The 15,174-nt window shown below is 40.8% G+C and overlaps 1 long non-coding RNA gene across 4 annotated transcripts in view; it reads left to right on the plus strand.

The window, feature by feature from the left end:
- The first annotated feature begins 2,433 nt into the window (after positions 1 to 2,433).
- Positions 2,434 to 15,174, plus strand: part of LOC308586443 — a 109,265-nt gene continuing 96,524 nt past the window's right edge. For 2 of the 4 annotated variants that reach the window (XR_014007866.1, XR_014007867.1), the window contains exon 1: positions 2,440 to 3,074. This is a non-coding gene — a long non-coding RNA (uncharacterized lncRNA). Of the gene's footprint in view, positions 3,075 to 15,174 lie in introns of all 4 variants that reach the window. The other 2 variants (XR_014007865.1, XR_014007868.1) reach the window with 2 other exon arrangements.

The following is a 15,174-nucleotide window of genomic DNA, read 5'->3' on the forward strand; positions in this document are numbered from 1 at the left end:
ATGGGATCTCAATAAACGTGTACCCAAGGTTTATTAAACCTGAATCTTGGGTAGGGTGGAAGAGCCACCTTACAAAATTGCCAAATCTACTTAAACTGGCCCAGAATAAATTTTTAGCACAGTCTAGTCAGCAAGTCTCTAATACCCATATGGTTTTATTTAGCCCTATGTGCTACCAAGATGAATAACAGAACATGTTCCATGCCGCCACACAGGCACATAGGAGATGGAGTTTCTGAACTCCATGTTGGTAGAAAACTCTGTACATGATCTGTGCTATGCATTCCCTGACATTGAAGGAAACCAATGAACCCCTTCCCTACAATGAAATGTGTGGACAGTGGATTCCTCCAAACCTTTGGCTTGTGATGAATGTACATAACTAGTATATGGTTGGTTGGTTGGTTTTTAAAAATATAATTCTAAAACCTTTTCCAGAGTCTATATGAAAAACAATTTTTTTGGTCACTTTCAGTGTTCCATTTTTATTTTCTGGCAATTTTTTTTTACATATACAAGCTGTAACTTTTTAAATGTGGCTTCCGTAAGTGTAGTCACAAAGAGGTTTTTTTTGTTTTTGTTTAGAAATCATGTGATGGATCGCACATGTACGTATTATATAGCTTTGTTACAGCGGGAAATTTGCAAATCCACTCTCCAACGAGCATTTGCAACCAATGAAAGATCTTTTTCCCCGGAATTAACCAAATCTATTGCACATATCTATAACATACATGATATAACTTGCACCTTGTCTTGTTAAACCAGTGGATTACATTGTTAAGCTGTAAATCCTATTGTCCATACCCTGAAGTCCTCACTCAGGCAGAGCTGACAAGAGAAATGTAGGGAGAGGGAGGGATTTTCTCTGTTTAAGGTGTTCCAGGACAGAGCCTACTATTAATTTTATACCCTATATACAATAAGGAATGTAGAGATTTTGTACATCATAACACAATACCATTTTAAACAATATGTGAATAATCACAACTCTAGCCACTTAAAGATACGGCAAAGTGGGGGTTTGGTGCTTCATAAAGTGTTGTGTTGGTTATTTTGTTCACTGCTGCTGCAGTAAAATGTGGGGGTGGTGAGAGTCTCTGTGAGCAGAGAGAGAGAGAGAGAGACAAGCATTTGCTGAGAAGAGGTCATGACATGTACTCAGCCCAGTCTACTTGACAGAACTACTGTATAATAGCAGGGCACTTACCTCTAATCATAGGCTGTGAAAACTTGACATTTCCATTCGAATTACTCAAGTACCACGCTGTTGTCTTGTACAATGGCTTATGTAAGTGAAGCGGTGAACAGTGTTTCTGAAATGAAGCTTGCAATTGTCTTGTTTCAGGTAGGATTATAAAGTTGAAGCCACCTCAGCATTATGCTTTTCCTCCACAGGAAGCACATCTGGGTAGGAAAAAACAAGGTTGCTATGTATAGATCACACGTGATAATCATCGTGTGTGTGTGTGTGTGTGTGTGTGTGTGTGTGTGTGTGTGTGTGTGTATATATAATGTCACTGGTTTTGAACTCCCTTTATTTTAGTCTTGGTGGTCTTTTAGCCAGTGGCTTTTTAAAAGGTGTTTTAATTATGGGGTGTTTTTTTATTCCTGCTGCTTTATTAATGTTGTGGGCTTTTTTCTTTTTACTACAGACTGTATTGCATCTTTTGTTCTATTAATTGCTTGAAGGTGCTGTGGGTTAAACCACAGAGCCTAGGACTTGCCGATCAGAAGGTCGGCATTTCGAATCCCCACGACGGGGTGAGCTCCCGTTGTTCCTGCCAACCTAGCAGTTCGAAAGCACGTCAAAGTGCAAGTAGATAACTAGGTACCACTCCGGCAGGAAGGTAAATGGCGTTTCCATGCACTGCTCTGGTTCGACAGAAGCGGCTTAGTCATGCTGGCCACATGACCCGGAAGCTGTACGCCGGCTCCCTCGGTCAATAAAACGAGATGAGCGCCGCAACCCCAGAGTCGGCCACGACTGGACCTAATCGTCAAGAGTCCCTTTACCTTTACCTTATGGTTAAACTGTTACTGTGTAAGCCATTTTGAGAGGGTTTTTACTCAAAAAGTCAGCTTGTAAATGTTTAAAATGAAAATAAATAAATATATTTAGTGCAAAGTTATTTTGTTTTATTTCATAAATGTTGTACACCGCTTGAATGTAAAAAGAAACCCTCAATGCAATAATAATAATAAAAAATACAACGCTACTTTGAAACATACAAGTTAAAATACAAAAACAGATTAAAATTACCTCAACTTTCTAAATCTGGGTGTATAGTGCGCTGCATAGCTACAACCTATCCTAGCTTTTGCAGCGTAACTATATGCAATTAAACAGACGTGTGCATGTGACAGTCACAAATTACAGTATACACACAGGTGTCTTGATGTTTCTGGATCCTGCCTGAATAAACAGTCACCCTCAAGCAACCTGAAGTATGCAAAGACACCTAAATGAGAAGGCAGGCCGCATCTCTTGCAAAAAGTGAAAGGCTGCTTCCTTGGAAAAAATCTCAGCAGAAGCGGTAGTTTAGCAACAAAACAGGATACTATGGACAACAGCAGACAAGGGCTGTTTCCACACCAGCTTTATCGGCCTGGAATTGCGGTTTCACTCAGAAAGAGGCTACGCTGCATTGCAACAATTTTGCATGCCAGTTACTGCTTTCCATTCTATTTTTGTGTGTGTGCTGGTTTGCCTGACTCTGAGGAGAATTAAAGCACACGTGTGTCTTGTGTGGACTGACGAAAAGCTCACTTCCTACACGACAAGGTCCTTGGTGCAGCAGGCACTGGGAGCATAGCTCTTAAAGGGGAGAAGGAGGGCGGTGCTTTCCTTCCTGCAATTGGGCAGCTTTTCCTGGTCCCCGCACAGGCTTTCCCGCCATTTCTGTGCCTTCCCGCAGAACCCGAGGGGTTTAGGAGAACTGCTATAAAGGAGTGAGTCAGCTTTGCAAGGTTCTTCCTGTAGCCCCTTTTGCAGGCTTTCTAGCTGAAAGGACAAGAGTTGGCCATTGGAGGCAGCTGAGAGGAGGGCCATTTTCTTCACTCAGCAACACCCGGTAAGTTTACTCCCAAGTCGCATTCATTTTTATTTTTTAACGTTTATGTACCTCCCTCCCTCTCAATCTTTTAAAAACCGCCTTATTGAAGGTATTTTTTTTAAAAAAATTGAGCACTAAAATCCAAACTCGTTTATAAAAAGAACTCACTGCCTTGTTACCCACTTCCAAGAAACTGAACCAGGTGGTTAGTTTTCTTCTGCTGTGTTTTAGTCGGTGTATTTAAATGACTCACACAAGGTGTTGGGTGTTTTATATACAGTACTGGTAAGCCCCTTAGAGACAGAAAGCGATGAATAAATGTAATAAAATAATACTAATAATACCCCACCCCCTACAATACTAGCCAAGCCTTTCGTTTTTGCTGCTGGGAAAAGAGGTGAATTGCAGGGGCTTTGGAAAAAGCACATCTCTCTCCCTTATTCCCACCCCGGTTATTGGGTTCCCTTCGCTTCTCCTGAGTTTCTGTGCCTTTGTCCATTATTAAAATGGGTGCTCATCTCTGCCCCCCCCCCCATTTTGGCATTGTTGGCTCTGCTAGTTGTGCAGATGCTCCTCCCTCTTTCCAAGAGGAAAGTTTGATTTATGCCTTATTGTTGCCATGTGTGATGCCTATGCAATACACGTGCCCCTTAATCTGGTTGGTGGGAACGGTCTGTTCCTGCTCAATAATGTTTATTCAGAAGATCAAAACACAGCCAGATGGGCAGGGTATAAATAATAAAATTATTATTATTATTATTATTATTATTATTATTATTATTATTATTATTATTAACCCTCAGCTAGAGCCTGTAACAGGAGAAACACCCCATAAGCTTGGGCTATATAAACCCCACTGCTTGACTTTTCAGTCAGGGAAGTGAAGGCACCAAACATGATCTCTCAATGTGGGTTAATTATTATTATTTTAAAAAGGAACAGGAACTTTAAATCTGGCACAGAAACCTGAATTTTGATCAGAGCAGTGGGAGAAGGCTGTTTAACCCTTTTCCTCCTCTGCCAACTCCCTGCCTTGTTATCTCTCTTCTTATTCATTTAAAGAGGTTCCTGAAAACATTTTTTGTCAATCTCCTGGTTGATGTTTTTAGACAAGTCAGCTTTTTGGCGCACCACTCGCCCAATCCCAATCCAAAAGTATTGCTGGGGTAAAGAAGTTCCTCCAATGTGTCTCTGAGCAGAAAAACCACCTCCCCTTAGAAATTGCAGATTGGAATGGACACTCAAGATGTACAATAGGGTTTATATCCCTGGTTACATCCTCCAGCCTCCCTCTTCCTGTTGCCACCCAGTGCTGAGATTGTTGCCTCAATTTCTTTGAATAATAGTCCTCCAGTAGTGGTTGGTTCAGTAAATTAGAACCTATTCTTTAGATTACTTTTCTATCTCCTTTAAACATCACTTTGAGATTAGTCGGGATTATTTTATATAGTGGCAGTGTGGCTGAGAAAGCTGGAACTCCTAGACTTTCTACTGCAAGGGGAAGTGGAGTTTTAAAAGGTCAATTGCAATATGCAACGCTCTGCGGGTATTCCATATTTGGGTAATTTGTCACCTGTGTTGGTGTCTTCTCTCACGTATTGGCAGCACAATTTAATCTCAATGCTTGTGATTTTTTAGGGCTCTCTAGAAAGACTGAAATTGCGAGTCTCATGAATGAAACATCTCTGGCTGCCATGATTGCAAAAAAAAAAGTGTGTGGGGGGGGAGAGAATGAATATGTCGACTGTGTTCTAAATGCCTACCACAGCAAATAAAATGCCCAAACTTCATAAACTTTTTAGAAAACAAATCTCTTTCCCAAAGACACAAAAACACATATGCTAACATGCGGAATTAGTAACCCAACACAACATTAACTAAAACACAATAAACTGGATATATATGGGGCCCTAAAATACAAAGACCTCTGTCAAGTGGACAGGGAAGATATTTCAGGATCATTTGTTAGCATGGCAGAATTTTCCTTGTCTTACCGACTATCTGTTGAATGCTTGCTCTGTGGCAAATTGACATTTCTGTTTCTGTATCTTGGTTAGCTACATGCTCTAAGGCAGTGATGGCCAAACTTGGCCCTTCAGCTGTTTTGGGACTACAACTCTCACCATCCCTAGCTAACAGGACCAGTGGTGAGGGATGATGGGAATTGTAGTCCAAAACAGCTGGAGGGCCAAGTTTGACCCTCACTGTTCTAAGGCAAAAAATTTATTTGTTCATTTTCTGTACTCTTTGTGCTGCTTCAAACATGGTTTCTCCTCCAGTTTACACATTGGTATGCAGATCTTGCATACGTACATCATAGGTATTCTTGGGAAGCCATGATTGGCCATATGTGAAATAGTTATCCATATTTCATAGTGTCCAGGGTATGCTCCTGTAGTATGCGTGGAAAGCGGCATTGTCTACCAATGGAACATATCAAATGTACTTGCCCACTTCCAGATTCTTTCCAGGCACAATTCAAAGCACTGGCTTTATTTATTTTTATTTTATAAAAATGGATATATACTACTGTATCATGAAAATATATCACAATATATACCAACAATATAAAAAACATGAAAACATACAGTAAAATTGTAAGACGTTAAAAGCAAAAGAATTAAAAACAAACATCTGTAGATAGGCTTGACAGAACAGAAAAGTTTTCAGCAGGCGTTTAAAAGTTGGCACAGTTAGGCGGCCGCTGAATATCTGTTGGCAGGGTATTCTACAGGACTAGGCCAATGACACAAAATGTTAGTCATCATCCAATGAGCCTCTCCAACCCCAGGAACAACCAGAGAGGCTCCTGCAAATGATCTCAGGGACTGAGCTGGGATATAAGGGTTCAGGAGATCCCTCGGGAAAAGGTAAAGGGACCCCTGACCATTAGGTCCAGTCGCAGACGACTTGGGGTTGCAGCGCTCATCTCTCTTTACTGGCCGAGGGAGAGGGCGTACAGCTTCCAGGTCATGTGACCAGCATGACTAAGCTGCTTCTGGCGAACCAGAGCAGCGCACGGAAACACGGTTGACCTTCCCGCCGGAGCGGTACCTATTTATCTACTTGCACTTTGGCGTGCTTCCGAACTGCTAGGTTGGCAGGAGCTGGGACTGAGCAACGGGAGCTCACCCCGTCATGGGGATTCGAAATGCCGACCTTCTGATCGGCAAGTCCTAGGCTCTGTGGTTTAACCCACAGAGCCACCTGTATCCTTGGGTATCCTGGACTTAAGTTGTTCAGGGCTTTTACAATGAACACAGGAACCTTGAACCTGGCTTGGTAGTATACTTAATGGCTCTTAAGAGCCTATGACCAGGGTATAGCAAAGGCTTTCTTCTCTGGCGTGAGCATCCCCCTCCATACCCTTCTTCAGGTGCTCCTATTTCACAGTTTAGGAGGTGGCAACTTTTTCTGTGATTGTGTCCCCACTTCACAGACTGTTCCCTGGCACCTTCATCAATGGTTTTAGGTGCCAAGTTAAAACAAGCTGTTCATGGATATTTTCTCAGGCAGTTGATGTGTAAGTTATTTTGCCGCTTTACTTTGGTTATTTTAAGGATTTTTGTGTTTACATTGCTGCTGATATCTTTGACACTCTGCCATTTGTGTTGTGTTTTGTGTGTGTTTTTTAAAAAAACATTGTTACTATGGCATTTTAACCTGTTCTAAGCTGCTTGGAAGGAGGGATATAAATAATCTTAAATTAAGGAAGTGTGTGTGTGTGTGTTTAAAAAATCATATCAGTAAAGGCTGTAGAGTAGGTGGCCTATAGAATAAACATGGTACCTTACAATGTCTTCCCTGTTGTAGATTTGCACAATGGGTGAAATGAGCCCTATTCACTCATTGCCTCTTAGGGGAGTAATAATTTTGTGAAGGGCGGTGTGGGATCATGCCTGCCCTACTAGTCCTCTTGTGTCCTCTGATTAATTTGATCAGTTGGTGGAACGGACTCCCACAAGAGGTTGTGGACTCTCCTTCCTTGGAGGTTTTTAAGCAGAGGTTGGATAGCCATCTGTTGTGGATGTTTTAGTTCAGATTTCTGCATTGCAGGGGGTTGGACTAGATGACCCTTGGCACCCTTCCAGTTCTATGATTCTATATGCTCACGCTGTCTTGCCTCAGTCAGCAATTGAGCCGCTCAATTCTGCACCAGCTGCAGTTTCTGAACTGTTTCGAAAGGTACAATGCATTACAGTGATCAAACCTAGAAGTTATCAAAGTGTAGACAACAGAAGGTAAGCTTTCCCTGATCAGGTTGGAGCATAGCTGGGCTACCATTCACAGCTAATTGAAGGCAGTCAATACCACCAAGGCACTTGGGCCTGAAGCAACAGCAATTGAATCATAAGTACCCCAAATCTATGCACGGCACACATTTAGAGGGAGCATAACCCAAGCCCATCCATCTAGTCTAGGGAACCTCTTTGTACAAAGAGTGGGGGAACTTGCTACACACATTGCAGATTATTGCTGTAACCTGCCCTGGGACTTTATGGTGAAGGGCGGGTAAAAAATCTAATTAATAACAATTAATAAATAAATAAATTCTGAAGTGAAATGCATGCTCTGTGCATGTAGGCTCCCTGCGCAGTTTTGAACCCTGCATGCATAAAACAGACTCCCATGTTTTTGCTGTTTTTAATACTGAATTTTAAATTATTGTAACCCACCCTGATATTTGCTGGCAAAGGGCAGGTGATAGTAATAACAATACTGTAGTTCAGAAATGTACCCAAAATGTGACTAGCAAGGCCATAGCCCTACAATCCCGTCTCATGCAGCTTATTAATAATATGAGGGGGGCAATAAGTGAAATAGGCCTTTGGTAATGTGAGATTTCACACAGTGTGCCACGCCTATTCTTCAGTAAATTTACTGAGGAAAAGAGGAGCAATATCTTGGTACTATCCCTTTGGATTTAAAGTGCTGCTCTTCCTCTTAAGCAAATTTACTCAATGGAAGATGCAGCAATATTGCTGCTGCTATGCTTGATTAAGTTTACTTACGGGAAAGCACAGTAGTGCACTGCTTGAAATGGCACAACTAAGTCTGTCCCTCATTTTTTTAAAAAATCCGGTTTTTATCAGATATGTTGCAAAAATGCAAAAAAATAAATAAGCAGTGTTGTGATAATGAAAGACGTTGAGCAATAGGGACAAACTCAATTGAAGAGAAATAAAGTGGAACAGAGGAATTCTGGTGCTGACACACACTTAGACGGGCAATATTATCCAGTGACCATTAGATGCTTCTTGGCTTTTTAGTAAGCCACAGAGTTTTGCCCACCGCTGCCATTCCAGTCATGAAACATACTTCTATTTATGCAGATGAACTTCCTCCTCTCCTCAAAATCTTCTCACCTCTGCAGCTCCCTGGGTACCCTCAAAATCTGGTCAAGAAGATTGGGGGGGGGGACCCTCTGGAGCTAATTTTGAGACTGTGCAGGGAGAGGAAGCGGATGTCCCATTGCACCATAATTTCAGAGATGCAAATAATCGTTGTTTTCTAGTCCTAAAATAAAGTTATCCTACATATCGTGGTGAGAGTCTAGTAACGCTTACCAGTTATTGTTTTTTAATGCATTATATAGAGGCCTAAACACGAGACAATCATTACTACCTGTTGGTTTTAGGGCAGTTTAAGTTTAGTTTACTATGAAATTTGATGGGGGGAAACAAGAAAATGGTATAATGTTAGTTAGTTTCCAGCATGTTATGTCTGCTATGTAGTGCAATGTTAAGTTCAGAATATTTCAGACAGAAAATGCAGAGAAATTATATAGTTGGAATTGTCACAAGGGGGTGAAGTCAAAACAAACACTTTCCCAGACCGCATCCACACTATCCATTTAAAGCACTATGATACCACATTAAGTGTTTTTACCAAAATAAATACCGGGAGCTATAGATTGCTAAGGATGCCGAAAATTGATAGAAGACCCAAATTCCCTTCACAGACATAGAGTTCCCATAGGTTTCTGAGGAAGAGGGATTGACTATTAAACCACCCTGGGAATTGCAACTCTGTAAGGGGCATAAAGTTAAGGTAAAGGACCCCTGACAGTTAAGTCCAGTTGCAGATGACTCTGGGGTTACGGCGCTCATCTCGCTTTACAGGCCGAGGGAGCTGGTGTTTGTCTGCAAACAGTTTTTCCGGGTCATCCGCTTCTGGCGCAACGGAACACCGAAACCAGAGCAGCGCACAGAAACACCGTTTACCTTCCTGCCGGAGCGGTATCTATTTATCTACTTGCACTTTGACGTGCTTTCGAACTGCTAGGTTGGCAGAAGCTGGGACCCAGCAACAAGAGCTCATCTTGTTGCAGGGATTCAAACCACCAACCTTCTGATAGCAAGCCCAAGAGGCTTAGTGGTTTAGACTACAGCACCACCCGTGTCCCCTGTAGGGGGACATAGTGCAAGGGGCATAGGGTTTCCTAATAACGAACAGCACCCTAAACAAACTACAGCTCCCATTACTAATTGGGAGAAGCCAAGGCTGTTTAAAGTGATACAATAGTTGTTTAAATTTGGTGTGGCGCTAGATCCAACTCTACTCCAGAATTGATGAACCTGTAGTAGCAAAAGCTGGGCGGAAACAGAAATTGGATAGTTGAACATGAGAAACAGAAATAGAAACAAGGGCAATGGTATGGGCTGGGACAGGAGAGATCGAAGGGTTGCTATCCTTGCTGAAACATACAGATCACAGCCCACCTGTGAAATTTCTAGACCTTCAACCATTGAGTTGCAAATACTGTGGAAGAAAAAATGTTGACGTCACTTCTGCAAACATATTAACAAGAAATATATTTGTGAACCCAACAGAGCTGCTCCCCCTCCCATGTGAACAGTTTCTCTTTTACTGGCATGATCAAGTTCTGAATTCTTTAATGTATTTTGTATCATAGCTATACATAAATAATGTTGATAATGTTTAAAATAATGAACTGGTATTCAGGTAATTGCACTAAATATTATAGTAAAGGAGACATCAGACCATTGGTTAATATTAAACCACAGCATTATGTGTGTGTTTGTAAGCCATTACAGGTTTATTTAAATTTGCAGGATCCTTTTATATTGTTAAATGTACTTCATTAGCAAACTAGTAGAGCCTAATAATACTGCACTGCTTTAAACATTAGCAAACTGGTAGAGTGGAATAATATTGCACTGCTTTAAAACTCTCCAAATTCCTAATTGAAAAATGATGCTAATATTTTAAATGTCCTATTAACTATTACGATTCTTTGATTGCCCACTATCCTTGTTTCATTATCATGTTTGTTTATCATGATGATATTCAGCTGTATAATCTAAAACACATATATTTTAGCCCTTGGAAAATAAAATAAGAGGCTAGTAATTTGGTACTAGAAAGTTAATTCGTGAAACCTCTGATCTTTAAACTGTCACATGACTATTGATTTTCAATATTGTAAGGCTCTGTGCCACCCTAAGCGTGTAGTTCAGCAGATTTGGAAGAGTTTTCCCCTTATCAGTTAAGTCCCTGAGTACTTGTGCATTAAGGCAACAAATATCCACGGTTAACGGTGTGTCACATGGTAACTGAGTGGACGTGCCAATTTTCTAATGAAGTTGGGTTGTTGGCAAACACACCAGTCATCATATATTGAAAGAGGTCTTCTTTTGTGTATTTCCAGCACACTTGAATGCTTCTAAAGATACCAGTTACATAATTGTCTAAGGGCCAAGCGAAGAGTGAAAATGCCTCCAACCAACGCCAGCACAAAAGGGAACACAAAAAAATACTGGAATTAAAAGCAAAGTCGCATGAAGTCTGTAAACCTTAATGAGGCTGCATATTTATTTGCTGCTTGGGCTGAAGATGCTTTGCATTCTGAAGGGAAGGGGGGTGGAACTAGGATTGAAGCACCACTATTTTATAAAGCACTAAAAGAAAACATTTAAGGTAGCACTTATCTGCTGCTGATATTTACATCAGTTCTCCTCCCCCACCTGCACACTTTAATAGTAATTTGGCTATATAGTGTTTTGTTTTGCAAAACGGATTCACAGAACATAGAATAAAACTAAATAGCTGGGCTGCCATAAAACTGGATTGTGTGTTTTTAAATATTGTTTTATAAATAAAAAGCCTGATTTCCTCTTTGACACACACACACCCCTCAGTCACCAGATAATTAAATCAGCAGTGGAGCCAGCGCTGCTGTTCTCATAAATAACTTGTCACTGCAGTTCCAAAACCGTGAAATAAGGGAGCCCAACCAATTAAGTTCTTTCTTTACATAAGACCAGCCTATCACTTCCAGGATGTATCATAGAGTTGAAACCCACTCAGATCCATGCGCTGTACAACCCCCTCCACCCCCCCCGCCCAGACGAGTAGCAGCTGAAGGCCAAGCTATGCGTAATGCCTACACTTCATTTTGTTCTGTGAAATTTAGGCACCGCTTGATTGTATGAAAACATCTAAGTGGTTTACAAAAATAACAAATCAAACATTAAAATGGTTAAACAACAGGTCTTTTAAAATATCCCAAAAGACAATTAAAATTACCAGTGAATCAAAAAGAAATAAAACACAAGTAACTTCTACAGGTCTGGATAGGAGTGCCTAAACAAAAAATGTTTTAAGAAGGGACAAAGAAGAGCATATTTTTAAAGTTGTGTGAACTTTTTTTCGAACTGCCATCAAACATGAGGCTATGGTTGGGGTGGCAAGCAGTATTTAAATCTGCAGTTGATACTGAACTGGGTGGGATAGCCAATGCCTCTGAAGAAAGAATCAGAATTAAAGATGACCTTAACAGCTTAGATAACTGAGCCAAAACTAACACAATGAATTTCAGTAGGGATGTATGTCAGGTTCCAAACTTAGGCAGGAAGAACAAACTGTACAAATATAAGATGGGGTGCATGTGAATTGCCAGCAGTACAGTGGTACCTCGGGTTACATACGCTTCAGGTTACAGACTCCACTAACCCAGAAATGGTACCTCGGGTTAAGAACTTTGCTTTAGAATAAGAACAGAAATCATGCTCTGGCGGCGCGGCAGCAATAGGAGGCCCCATTAGCTAAAGTGGTGCTTCGGGTTAAGAACAGTTTCAGGTTAAGAACGGACCTCCGGAACGGATTAAGTATGTAACCAGAGGTACCACTGTACATGTGAAAAGGATCTAGGGATCTCAGACCACAAGCTTAACACAAGTCAACAGTGTGATGGAACAGCGTGATGGAGTACCCTAGAACGCTCTTCTAGGGTGCATTAACAGAAGAATAGTGTCCCGATCAAGGAAAGTAATAGTCCTGCTCTATTCTGCCTTGTTCAAACCACACCTGGAACTTGGCAAGATTGGTAAAGAAAAAGCGTTTTCTATGTACAGATAGGTAGCCGTGTTGGTCTGCCATAGTCAAAATAAAAAAATTCCTTCCAGTAGCACCTTAAAGACCAACTAAGTTAGTTCTTGGTATGAGCTTTCGTGTGCATGCACACTTCAGATACTCTGAAGAAGTGTGCATGCACACGAAAGCTCATACCAAGAACTAACTTAGTTGGTCTTTAAGGTGCTACTGGAAGGAATTTTTTCGTTTTCTATGTGTTGTATATGCAATATATCACTGTGACACCAGATGGCGCTGTGGAGTCTGGTCTTTCCCTACTGGATTTCCATGTATGAGTGTGCAACACGTTTAACTGAATCGCTTCTTTAATGTGTCTAGATAGATCCAACCCTGGAATACTGTGTCCAGTTCCGGGTGCCATAATTTAAAAGGGGATATTGACAAGCTGGAGTATGTGCAGAGGAGGGCAACCAGGATGATTAAGGGTCTGGAAACCCAGTTTTATGAGGAATGGTTGAAGGAATTGGGTATGTTTAGCCTGAAAAAGAGGAGACTGAGAGGAGATATCATAGCCATCTTCAAATATCTAAAGGGCTGTCACATGGAAGATGGAGCAAGCTTGTTTTCTCCTGCTCAGGAGGGTAGGACCTGAATCAATGGCATCATGCTATAGTTTGACACTGAAACATCTACACCATACCTTTAAAACATGGCTTCTCCTAAAGAATTCTAGGAACAGTCTGCCCTCACAGAACTGCAGTTCCCAGAATTCTTTTGGAGGGAGCCATGTGCTTTAAATATGGGGGGTGCATGTGATTGCAGCACACTAGAATGTTCCTTTTAACAGCAATACTGATCTTGCTTTTTATGGGTTAGGTTTCTCCTGCCTAGACCCACATTAAACACTGGTTACAGGGCTAAGTGACTTTAGTTTCATATGAACATTTTTTTTTTTTACAAGGAATAGTAGGACAACCAGGTCTGGAAGGGTGTTCTGGTCTATTAGGACTTACATGTTAAGGACAGAATATGAAATTGTAGCTGAGAAGGAAGGGAAGTGGATGATAAGTTCCATAGGATATGCTGGATTGTCGAAACGGGTTTTTGAAAGACCCTTATGTGATAGTGGTTAAGATTGTTGCTGAAAACGTAGGTGTGTTTTAATCAGAAGCAAAAAAACAAAACAAAACCCTGGTTTTTCTTTTAATAACTGCTTTTGAGTATTTTGTTTTCAGTGGGGGATGTTTAAAATATGACCCTTTTCTTTTGGGAAGGCATCTTCTCTTTTTAATAAAATAAAAGTGGAGATAAATTTAAATAACAATGGAGGTGGGTGGATTTTTTTTTTGACGAAAATGGTCTCCCTTGGACCAGTAACTGGTTTAAAGTCAGACATGTCTCATAGCAGGTTTTTTTTTTTTACTGGCATGGTGAAATATATAATGAAATTCAACAAGGAAACTGGAAAAACAGCCAAATTGGTGCAGCAAAGTGGTTAATAGGATCATTAGCCTACTCGCTGTATTTTTTTGGACACTGTGTGCCTGTACCAGAGTACTTGAGAGCAGATTGCGGGAACAGGCTGACAGTTACTAGCTAACTCAGCAGTGCTGGGTGCAAACTGCCATCTTCCTGTGGATTTACAGCTGCCACTTCTGCTACTTCAATTAGTTCTATAGCACACAGATGTTGCTTAAATGTTGCTGCTAATGATACTGCAATAAGCGTAAGATTCATGCCATATTTTGAGGCACGTAAATTTCTCAAGTGGCACAATTAAAGTGGAAATATTAGGTGGGGAGAACTTGGCAGTCTCTACAACTTGGAAAGAGCACCCGCTATGCAATAATGGGTCAAAAATTCATTCAAGTTTTACTGCTGTTCGGAGTTTTAAAAGACTTTTTCACAGTTGAATGCAAAGTAGTAAAAACCAGAGTATTAGGAAATGAGAATGCTGTTGTGTGATTCAGACATTACTTTTCATTTCAAATTGAAATCACATGGTTTGCGTTTGCGTACTATATTCTCGAACGCCGAAGGGTCATGTTAGAAATAATGGTTTTTAAAAGTAAAAACAAAAACAAAAACAAAAAAAATTGGAGAAAGTTTTCTCCTCCCTTTCTAACCCCCCAACCCCCGCCAAACAATAGTAATGAATTAATTGCTGTAGATGCAGGAGAGTTAGGAATGTTGGCCACAGTAAAGGGGTGGGAGAAGTGTCTCAAATTGCACACAGAGACAGCATCAATCATTTCTCAAGCCAGATGTAGCCTCCGAACTGTAGCCTGACAACACATCTCATGTTTGTGCAGCTACCAAGCAATTATTCTTTCCATTATATCTCCCAATGACAGATCTCCAAACCCAAGGCTGTAAAAATTAGAGTTCGGGCTTATACAGTTCTGTCGGGTCTTTAAAAAAAAACCTAGGAAAACTTATCATAGTGGCAGTGTTTATGAGCTTGTCACAGTGCATGTACATAATTTTCATCAAAATTTCTGTTACCTCATTTCCAGTCCTTCAGGATTAGATTTATCAGCAGCTCATTCTAGGGAAAGCCCCACATCTCCTTCCTAGTGGTTTTCCCACGTAACACCCCCACCCCACCCCTCCACAACTTTAGAAAACGAGAGGCTTTTAAAAAACAGCTTGCACCATTTCTTTTATCCTTTCTCTTCCCTCACCGACACCCCCATCACTATGTCTTCTTGGCTGGTTAACTTATTTTTATTTATTTACTTGTAGCGTCAAGTAAACTAATCTGTTGTTTCTTAATTGGGAT

The sequence above is a fragment of the Podarcis bocagei genome (genome assembly GCF_964188305.1).
Source record: "Podarcis bocagei genome assembly, chromosome: 4".
In the NCBI taxonomy this organism is placed as follows: domain Eukaryota; kingdom Metazoa; phylum Chordata; class Lepidosauria; order Squamata; family Lacertidae; genus Podarcis; species Podarcis bocagei.